The 9,964-nt window shown below is 35.7% G+C and overlaps 2 long non-coding RNA genes across 2 annotated transcripts; both read left to right on the top strand.

Annotated features, from left to right (window-relative positions):
- The first annotated feature begins 462 nt into the window (after window positions 1-462).
- On the top strand, window positions 463-2,156 carry LOC141614789 (uncharacterized). Its single transcript, XR_012529373.1, has 2 exons — window positions 463-555; window positions 1,953-2,156. It is a non-coding gene; the product is annotated as an uncharacterized LOC141614789 (long non-coding RNA).
- A 1,845-nt stretch (window positions 2,157-4,001) lies between these two features.
- On the top strand, window positions 4,002-5,685 carry LOC141614788 (uncharacterized). Its single transcript, XR_012529372.1, has 2 exons — window positions 4,002-4,094; window positions 5,489-5,685. It is a non-coding gene; the product is annotated as an uncharacterized LOC141614788 (long non-coding RNA).
- The last annotated feature ends 4,279 nt before the right edge of the window (window positions 5,686-9,964 follow it).

The raw sequence follows: 9,964 nt of genomic DNA, 5'->3' as shown, positions 1-9,964 counted from the left end.
AGAGTGAATCGTTTTATCATTCTTATATAAACCCGATGGTACCTCCATTCTCTTTCTCAACCATTTTTCTTCACTATTTTTCACTTTGGTCACAAAGAAACATCTACATCTTCATCCCCCGAATTCATGCTAGCTTGGGGGAGATTAGCAATGTAACACCCCGTATTTTATTAAGTTGGATAAAATTCTTTTAATTGCTATTTTGAATTAATTTTTGGGACGAGAGTGACTTTTATAAGGTTGGCCTAGCAGCGGCCTGGCCGTGGCCTGCTGTAGCTTGGCCGTGGCCTAGGCAGTGGCCTGGTCGTGGCCTAGGTAGTGGCCTGGCTAAGTCGCGAGTTTGGGGCCGTATCTATAAATTGTTTTGACGCTAGTTTGGTTTATCTAAAATATAATTAAATTAATTTCCATCTCATATTTTATATAACGATAATTCGTTAATATCGTCCTTTCACATAATTATTTTAGGTGACTCATATGTGGTTGAAGATGAAGAGTAATTTTGGGTTTTAGAAGCTTTCTCAAGTTTATTGCTTGTCTCTTTGCTAGCTTAAGGTAACTATTCCGAGTTACTCGACGAATTAATGTCACATTAGTAGTTTATGTGGTGTTTGTTGTTTGTTAAGTGTTTAGGTGATTGATAATGTGTTACTTTCGTTTTTCACATGATAGAAATTGGAAATAGCATGAGAATAATATTGCGATAAATTTTGTAATTTGGGCCAAAGTAGGCCAAGACTCTGAGCTGGGCCAGATTGACCAAACGAGATTGGTCAAGCTAGGTTTAAACCAGTCAGCCTCAATTTGACCGATGACCCGTCGCGGGACTCGGGTCGAGGGTTTGTCTTTGAGGTAAGATTGGATGTTTTATGTTATGCCTTGATATTTGTAATTATCATTTCACATGTTGGTTGTTGGATGAATTGGTTGCCTTATACTTGAGTCTTCTTGCCTTGTTGCCATTTTAGCTTGTTCTCATGAATTATGAGATTAACGGTTAGCTGGAATTTGGATTATTATTGATATTGAGGATATTGTTGGATTGTCTGCTGAATAGACATTTATATAGCCTTTCACATGATAGAATGTTAGCATTTATGTTGGTAAGTTGGACTCTTTGCCCTCTTATGGTTAAGTGGGTGTCCTATTTGTCTTGAGTGGTGTGGGCTAAAATATTCAAGCTGGGACTAGGTCCTAGGTGAGTATTTCGGCCTTCATCATAGATAGGTCTTTATAGTCTCTGACGAGTATATGTTCACTGCTTAATAGCCTTTGTGTTCCTGACTAGTGGATTTATATCCAAGTTGGGGCATGACCTCGTTACTTATTTTAAGAGTAAGTGGTCAGCTTAAGTACTAGCCAACCCTTTGGTGGACTCCTTAGGGTACTCACTTTGTTTTAGAAAAATTGTGGGTCTTGGGTGCGGTGGTGTGTATCCGCATGTCTAGGTCTGCGCAGATTTTAGGCTAGGGTTGTGTTGTGTCTTGGCCATGTTTTATTAATATTAACGTGAGCCGAGCCAAGATACCGGTTCGATTACCTTCCCTACCTCGTGGTATAGACTCGATTCTGAGTGACTATTGACGGTACTAAGAACTTATGCCTGTCTTTGATATATTGCCCTTTCTTGTATGGTGATTCTATGAATCATAGAAGGTGAGATGCAAGCCGGCTATGGTTGATAGAGTTTGGATTCCTGGATGTTATGTGATTCACATGATAGTGTAGTATGAGTCGGTCTAGTATTCACATGCTAGGACTATGTGTTGTTATATTGTTGTTCACATGATAAGCACGATTGTCTAGCATCTATATGCTAAGGCTATGTGTGATTCATATTCATATTCTTATGTTTACATGTTATATTAATTATGACATTTCGTGGCTGGGAGAACTCGGAGTTACTCCCCACTGACTGTGGCTTTCGTATTTGTATAAAATGCGAATGACAGGTAGGTGATGCATATATGGGGTACATGGACGAGCTAGCGAGCAAAGTAACCTTGGAACCTAGACTGGTTTTATTTTATTGTGACCCTTAAACCCTTTTTATGTCACATACATTTTAGGGACATATGTCTCCCTTTCTCATATTTGGTTTGTATAACTTTGTTTCGCGACTTTAGCGACGTTTCATTCATGAGATTTATTTTGGACCTTGCATGTTTGACACCTTCCCTTTTGGATATCTTTATAACAGGTTCAGGTTTTAAAAATTACAGGTTTTTACCCAATTGAACCTATTACAAACATATCCTGTCAGTTTTTCTGTAGAATTACGTGTTTACTTTTCCGCAATAATTGAGGGTGTCACAGTTGGTATCAGAGCATATTTGCTCCCGACGCACGTTTGTGCACCCCAATATAAATAACTTGACCTTAAAATAATAAACTTGAGAGACGGGTAAGATGGGTAGATTTAGGATCTTATGTTGTAGTCTCTTTGTGTTTGCTCTTTGTTAGGTACTAACATGTTTGTTGATTGTCATTTTATAATTGTTGCGTTCTTGGATCAATGACCGTGAGCTTATCTATAGCTAATGGAGTTATTACCCTTTGTTTCCTTAGTGGAGTGATGACATTGTTGTTTGAGATTTGAGTATCTGGCGTTTCCTTGTCGTCTAATTTCCCTTTCTCCTTGATCATAAGCGTTACCGTTCATACCTCATTTCCTCGCTTCATCTTGCTCCTCCTTTAAGTTTGACATTCGTATCTTGTGAAACTCTATCTTTGACATCCTTGTAATTTTGACTTCAATTTTTACCCTATGAAAGTCATTATAGCTCTCTTGTTGGTTAAGTTTGAGCTCTCTTAACATACTTTATTTTTTTTTATGCTATCTGAGTTACTTTTCTTTTCGTACAATTTCTAAACAATTCAAACTATCATTTTCGATTCGTTGTTTAAAAAAAAAAAATATGTTACTCCTACAAAACTTTACCTATTTTAAAGGTTTGAAAATGAAAATTTAATTCAGTTCCCATTTTTATCTTTGAGCATCGACTCCTTTATCCTAAATTTTGATTGTTAAACCCGAGTTGCTTTTAAATTTTGTTCAAATTCTAACTAACTTTGATTTGTTTATGATTATTTGTCAAAATTTAATGTTATATTTTCACGAACTTGACTCCTTTTTGAGTTTAACCATGAATCCCTTAATTTTCTTTTGGCTTTTGCGAAAGAAAAGCTTGAATGGATTGCCATTTTCATTTGATTTTAACGTTGATGGGATGTTAGGACTCGTTATTAAAGGCGTCTAATAACTTGCCCTGCGCTTATCGGCGAATGATTTTTATTTTAAATCTGTCTTTGACATGGAAAGTTAGCGTTCTTGTGTGCGCGACAAGAGCAATTCCGTTCCATGAATGAGACTTATATTTTTGAAAACTCTTCATTAATGTTTTTGAAGGTATTTTGATTTTGATTTATACAAATGATTTGCCTTTTGACCTTATCTTTGATTTGGAATGTGATGTTCTTGAATACGTAACGAGAATACTTCCGTTCCTCTGATGAGAGTCTGGTTCTGTCGGAAAATTTTAGTTGAAGTTCTTGAAAGAATTTTGATTCTTACGATAAATAACCTTTAAAATGTTTTGGTTACCGATTCCAATTCCAGTTTTATTTTTTATAACCTTTCATTTATACTTTCAAGTTTCGAGGACGAAACTTTTTAAAAGATGGGGTGATTGTAACACCCCGTATTTTATTAAGTTGGATAAAATTCTTTTAATTGCTATTTTGAATTAATTTTTGGGACGAGAGTGACTTTTATAAGGTTGGCCTAGCAGCGGCCTGGCCGTGGCCTGCTGTAGCCTGGCCGTGGCCTAGGCAGTGGCCTGGCCGTGGCCTAGGCAGTGGCCTGGCTAAGTCGCGAGTTTGGGGCCGTATCTATAAATTGTTTTGACGCTAGTTTGGTTTATCTAAAATATAATTAAATTAATTTCCGTCTCATATTTTATATAACGATAATTCGTTAATATCATCCTTTCACATAATTATTTTAGGTGACTCATATGTGGTTGAAGATGAAGAGTAATTTTGGGTTTTAGAAGCTTTCTCAAGTTTATTGCTTGTCTCTTTGCTAGCTTAAGGTAACTATTCCGAGTTACTCGACGAATTAATGTCACATTAGTAGTTTATGTGGTGTTTGTTGTTTGTTAAGTGTTTAGGTGATTGATAATGTGTTACTTTCGTTTTTCACATGATAGAAATTGGAAATAGCATGAGAATAATATTGCGATAAATTTTGTAATTTGGGCCAAAGTAGGCCAAGACTCTGAGATGGGCCAGATTGACCGAACGAGTTTGGTCAAGCTAGGTTTAAACCAGTCAGCCTCGATTTGACCGATGACCCGTCGCGGGACTCAGGTCGAGGGTTTGTCTTTGAGGTGAGATTGGATGTTTTATGTTATGCCTTGATATTTGTAATTATCATTTCACATGTTGGTTGTTGGATGAATTGGTTGCCTTATACTTGAGTCTTCTTGCCTTGTTGCCATTTTAGCTTGTTCTCATGAATTATGAGATTAACGGTTAGCTGGAATTTGGATTATTATTGATATTGAGGATATTGTTGCATTGTCTGCTGAATAGACATTTATATAGCCTTTCACATGATAGAATGTTAGCATTTATGTTGGTAAGTTGGACTCTTTGCCCTCTTATGGTTAAGTGGGTGTCCTATTTGTCTTGAGTGGTGTGGGCTAAAATATTCAAGCTGGGACTAGGTCCTAGGTGAGTATTTCGGCCTTCATCATAGATAGGTCTTTATAGTCACTGACGAGTATATGTTCACTGCTTAATAGTCTTTGTGTTCCTGACTAGTGGATTTATATCCAAGTTGGGGCATGACCTCGTTACTTATTTTGAGAGTAAGTGGTCAGCTTAAGTACTAGCCAACCCTTTGGTGGACTCCTTAGGGTACTCACTTTGTTTTAGAAAAATTGTGGGTCTTGGGTGCGGTGGTGTGTATCCGCATGTCTAGGTCTGCTTGTGATTTTAGGCTAGGGTTGTGTTGTGTCTTGGCCATGTTTTATTAATATTAACCGCTGAGCCAAGATACCGGTTCGATTACCTTCCCTACCTCGTGGTATAGACTCGAGTTACAGAGTGACTATTGACGGTACTAAGAACTTATGCCTGTCTTTGATATATTGCCCTTTCTTGTATGGTGATTCTATGAATCATAGAAGGTGATATGCAAGCCGGCTATGGTTGATAGAGTTTGGATTCCTGGATGTTATGTGATTCACATGATAGTGTAGTATGAGTCGGTCTAGTATTCACATGCTAGGACTATGTGTTGTTATATTGTTGTTCACATGATAAGCACGATTGTCTAGCATCTATATGCTAAGGCTATGTGTGATTCATATTCATATTCTTATGTTTACATGTTATATTAATTATGACATTTCGTGGCTGGGAGAACTCGGAGTTACTCCCCATCGACCGTGGCTTTCGTATTTGTAAAAATGCGAATGAGGTAGGTGATGCATATATGGGGTACATGGACGAGCTAGCGAGCAAAGTAACCTTGGAACCTAGACTGGTTTTATTTTATTGTGACCCTTAAACCCTTTTTATGTCACATACATTTTAGGGACATATGTCTCCCTTTCTCATATTTGGTTTGTATAACTTTGTTTCGCGACTTTAGCGATGTTTCATTCATGAGATTTATTTTGGACCTTGCATGTTTGACACCTTCCCTTTTGGATATCTTTATAACAGGTTCAGGTTTTAAAAATTACAGGTTTTTACCCAATTGAACCTATTACAAACATATCCTGTCAGTTTTTCTGTAGAATTACGTGTTTACTTTTCCGCAATAATTGAGGGTGTCACAAGCAAGTCGAGTAAGTTTTAATTGCTTTGCATTTTAGTTTAGAACTTGCATCCCATTAAACATAACCTCTAGTCCTTCTTGTTTTGTGCCTTGAGCCATTTTTATGGTTTGATTGGGTGATTTGGATAGTTGGCACATTGAGGACAATGTGATGTTTAGCTTGGGGGGAGATATTGCATTTGCATATAGAATAGTTTGCATGTAGTGTAGAAATTTTGGCATTTGCATATAGAATAGTTTGCATGTAGTGTAGAAATTTTGAAAAATTTTGAGAGAAATTTTTGCTTTGTGCTTGCTTGTTGCCTACTTTCCTCTTTGCTTATCCTAATAATGGCTTGTTGCTAATAATTTATTCTTTCATGTTGGGATATTAGCTACATGGGGATGTCTTGACATAGTAGGTGGGAGATGGAGAATGAACCGAATAGGCTTGATCTTGACTTGTGGCAAACTACAAATTGGTAAGGTAGAGCCTCTTTTGACCGATGCATCCATATCCGGTCTCTCTTAGGTGAGTGTAGGTGTCTCCTTATGATGTGTGTTTCATCAATACGCACAAGTATGGTCTTCATGTCATTTCTTGGTAAACATGCACTCATTTGTTATAGCATTTTGGAGCCATTCACATGAATATAATTGCCTTCTTAACCCCTTCACAAACAATTTTCCCTAGCTACATTATAACTTGCCTACCTTGTTGAGTTAGTAGCTTGTTTGGTCTTGTTTGGGTGCTCAATTGGGATTTGTTTCAAATTTTGAATATCATGTGAGCTTGGTCTTAATGCTCTTGAAAAAGAAGAGAAAAAAATGAAAAGTTGAGAAAAGAAAAAGTTGAAAGAAAAAAATGAAGATGGAAAAAATGAATGAATGAGAAAAAGCATGAAAAAAAGAAGTATGCATTGAAAAAGAAAAGAAAGAGAAGAAGAAGAAGAAGAAAAGATATGAGAAATTCTCAAGCATTATTCATCATATTTTGGAGAAATTTCTTACGGTTTGAACTGAAAAAAATTGGGTTAGAATTGGGATTGAGCATCCTTGCATTTTGGTAGTTGCTAGTTTGACATTAGCTCCACAATCCATTATTCATTTGTTCCCCCTTCTTACCCATTACATATTGCCTTCTTCCTACCCATTTGGCTTCTTTATCATGCTTGCATTTGATTGTTTTGGCTTACTGGTTTTGATTGATTACCATATTAGATTGCGGACACATTATTGTAAGTTGAGGATAGTTGAGTGTTTATTCACAAAAATTGTCCTTTCACATCTAAAGAGTTTGAGTGCCCCGTGAGAGTCCATAAGTCAAAGGATCATGCAAGAGCTTAAAGGTTCATTCAAAGTTTTCTATGCTACGTCGTCATGTAAATCTCAACCATGCTTTGCTTTATTCCTTGCCCATGTTGCTTCGGGTTTCTAAATCATTATGCTTAGCTCATTGGGATATTGCAATTTATGGGATTTGGTTTCTTGCTTGGGGACAAGCAAGGGTTTAGATTGGGGGAGTTTGATAAGTGCATATTTTATATACTTTCATCCCCTATATTAGCTCCATTTTATTTGTCATTTAGCACTTATCATAGTGTTTTGAGCTAATATTTGTTATTCTAGTGCATTTGTTTGTCTCCACATGTTTTGTAGGATACTTAAGCTTTTTGGAGCTAAAATACTACAAGATGAGCTACTAGAGTGCAATGGCTAAGCAAGACCAAATATTGGGCTATCATGGAGTGTTTGCATGGGTTTTTCATGAAGAAGTTGATGGACTAATGTGTGCAATATAATTGTTGTCAACAAACCAAAGTCAAGCCCAACTTCAAGTCCAAGTCAAGGTGGAAAAGATAGGATTCCAATCTACCTAGGATGCCAAGAATTATGGTCTTAACCGGGTGATTAATCGCACAATTAATCACCCAACATAGGATTCTCCAAGCAATTAAGAGGAGAATTAAGGCAAAGGAGCTGGAAACACACGACCCCGATCGGGGTGGGGTGGCCCCGATCGGGGTTGCATGCCTTTTGGTTTTTACGTTAGGCCCTCCTCTCCTATAAATAAGAGAGGTGTTCCAAAGCTTTAGGAATCCAATTTTACGTCCAAGTTTTAGTTTACAATAGCCTTAAGAATTATAATTCTCTCAATAGTTTTCATATTAGTTTACAAATTAGTTAATCTTGTAGTTCTTCAAACATTTGGTTCTAAGTTATTTCAAGCTTTTGGTTATACATTGTTCTTCCATACAAGTTCTTTACTTTTAAGGTATTTCTATTTATAGTTTATATCTCTACATTTCTATTTCAGTTTATATATAGTTTATAATTAAATAATTTGTTTAGATTACTTTAGTTTAATTCTTCCATATGTTAAATCAATTAGTTTATATAAATCATACAATTATGTTCACCATTTCTCTTAATTTAGTTTGCAATTTACATTTTAGTATGAGTAGCTAAATTTCCTAGTCTAAGGGCTAGGGGAGCCATGCATAAATCAAGTATATAACATGATAAAATAGATTAATAATAATATTGATCATATTGCTTCTATCACATGCTTGTGCCACAATGTTTAATCTTTGTTTAGGGCCCTATTCAATTGATTAAGTTTGTTTATTCGTTCTATAAGTCGAGAGGCACGGAATTGAATTAGACTAAGCACGTATAGTAGGACGACCTAGTCATGGACGAGAGTTTCTCTAGGACCCGGTCTAAGGTTGACATTTATATCGTAAGGTGGGTGTTTTTAAGCCTAAGCAATTGACAATGTTATTAGTACCGCATTTATCATGATCGTATGTTTACTTTTGCATGTGTGACCCGAACCCCTTAGACTCTCTTTTATTATATATTTTACATCATTATTGTTTTAATCATCAAACAACCAAACCAACCCAAATCGAAATCGACCTTGATAAGAATCTACCCATAGCAATTCACGAAGTAATTCCCATTTCCTTGTGGTTCGACCCCTATTACTACATTAATTTGTGTTTAGGGAATTTTATCTTTGCATAGGTACGCGATAAGCCTATCATAAATATATGTTCATGTTAAACTCGGTAATAATAACATTGTCAATTGTTTAGGCTTAGAGACACCCACCTTACGATATTAGTGTCAACCATAGACCGGGTCCTAGAGAAACTCTCGTTTATGACTAAGTCGTCCTACTACACATGCTTAGTCTAATTCATTTTCGTGCCTCTCGACTTATAAGAACGAGTTAACAAACTTAATCAATAAATAAGGCCTTTAAACAAAGATTAAACGTGACGATGCAAACATGTGATAGAAATAATTAGACAATATTATATCAACCTAATTTATCATTTTACATATTTGATTTTGCATAGCTTACCTAGCCTTTAAACTAAGGAATTTAGCTACTCATGACGAAATGTAAACAATAAACTTTGTTAAATAAAATGCTAAACATGATTGTAGAAATGATATAAACTAAATGATAAAACATAAAATATGAGACTAAACTAGGTGGTAAAATTGAAATGCTAGCGATGTTATTATGAAAATGTAAATAGAATTGTAAACTAAATAAAAAAGAATAAGAATTACCGAAATGAGGAACTAGAACTTGAATTGCAAAGAGAACAAAATGCTTGATTTAACTTAGAACCAAATGTTTAACATCAACAAAAGCTTAACAATATTGAAACTAAATATGAAAACTAATGAGACTTCATTTGTAATTCTTACTTTAATCCATTAAATCTTAATCTTAGCAAATGCTTCTTAATCTTAACATCCAAACCTCCTTAGCATCCAAAGCTTCCACCTTAATTTGGACTTTCATTTTGGGCTTGACTTTGCATTTGACTTCATTTGTAATTCTTACTTCAATCTATTAAATCTTCATGCAAAAACCATGCAACTTCATACACTTAGTCCAATACTTGCTTTTGCTTAGCTTTTGCACTCTAGCTTGCATATTTGTTGGATTTTAGCTCCTAAAAGCTTAAACTCCATAAAACATGTGGAAACAAGCAATTGCAACTAGAATAACAAATATTAGCTCAAAAAACTATGATAAGTGCTAAATGAAATGTAAAATTGAGCTAATCTAAGGGGTAAAACTATGTAAATTATGCACTTATCAATTGT

The sequence above is a fragment of the Silene latifolia genome, chromosome 11, assembly GCF_048544455.1.
Source record: "Silene latifolia isolate original U9 population chromosome 11, ASM4854445v1, whole genome shotgun sequence".
NCBI classification, from domain to species: domain Eukaryota; kingdom Viridiplantae; phylum Streptophyta; class Magnoliopsida; order Caryophyllales; family Caryophyllaceae; genus Silene; species Silene latifolia.
Note: the sequence above shows the minus strand (reverse complement) of the source record. Positions and strands in the feature narration are given on the sequence as shown.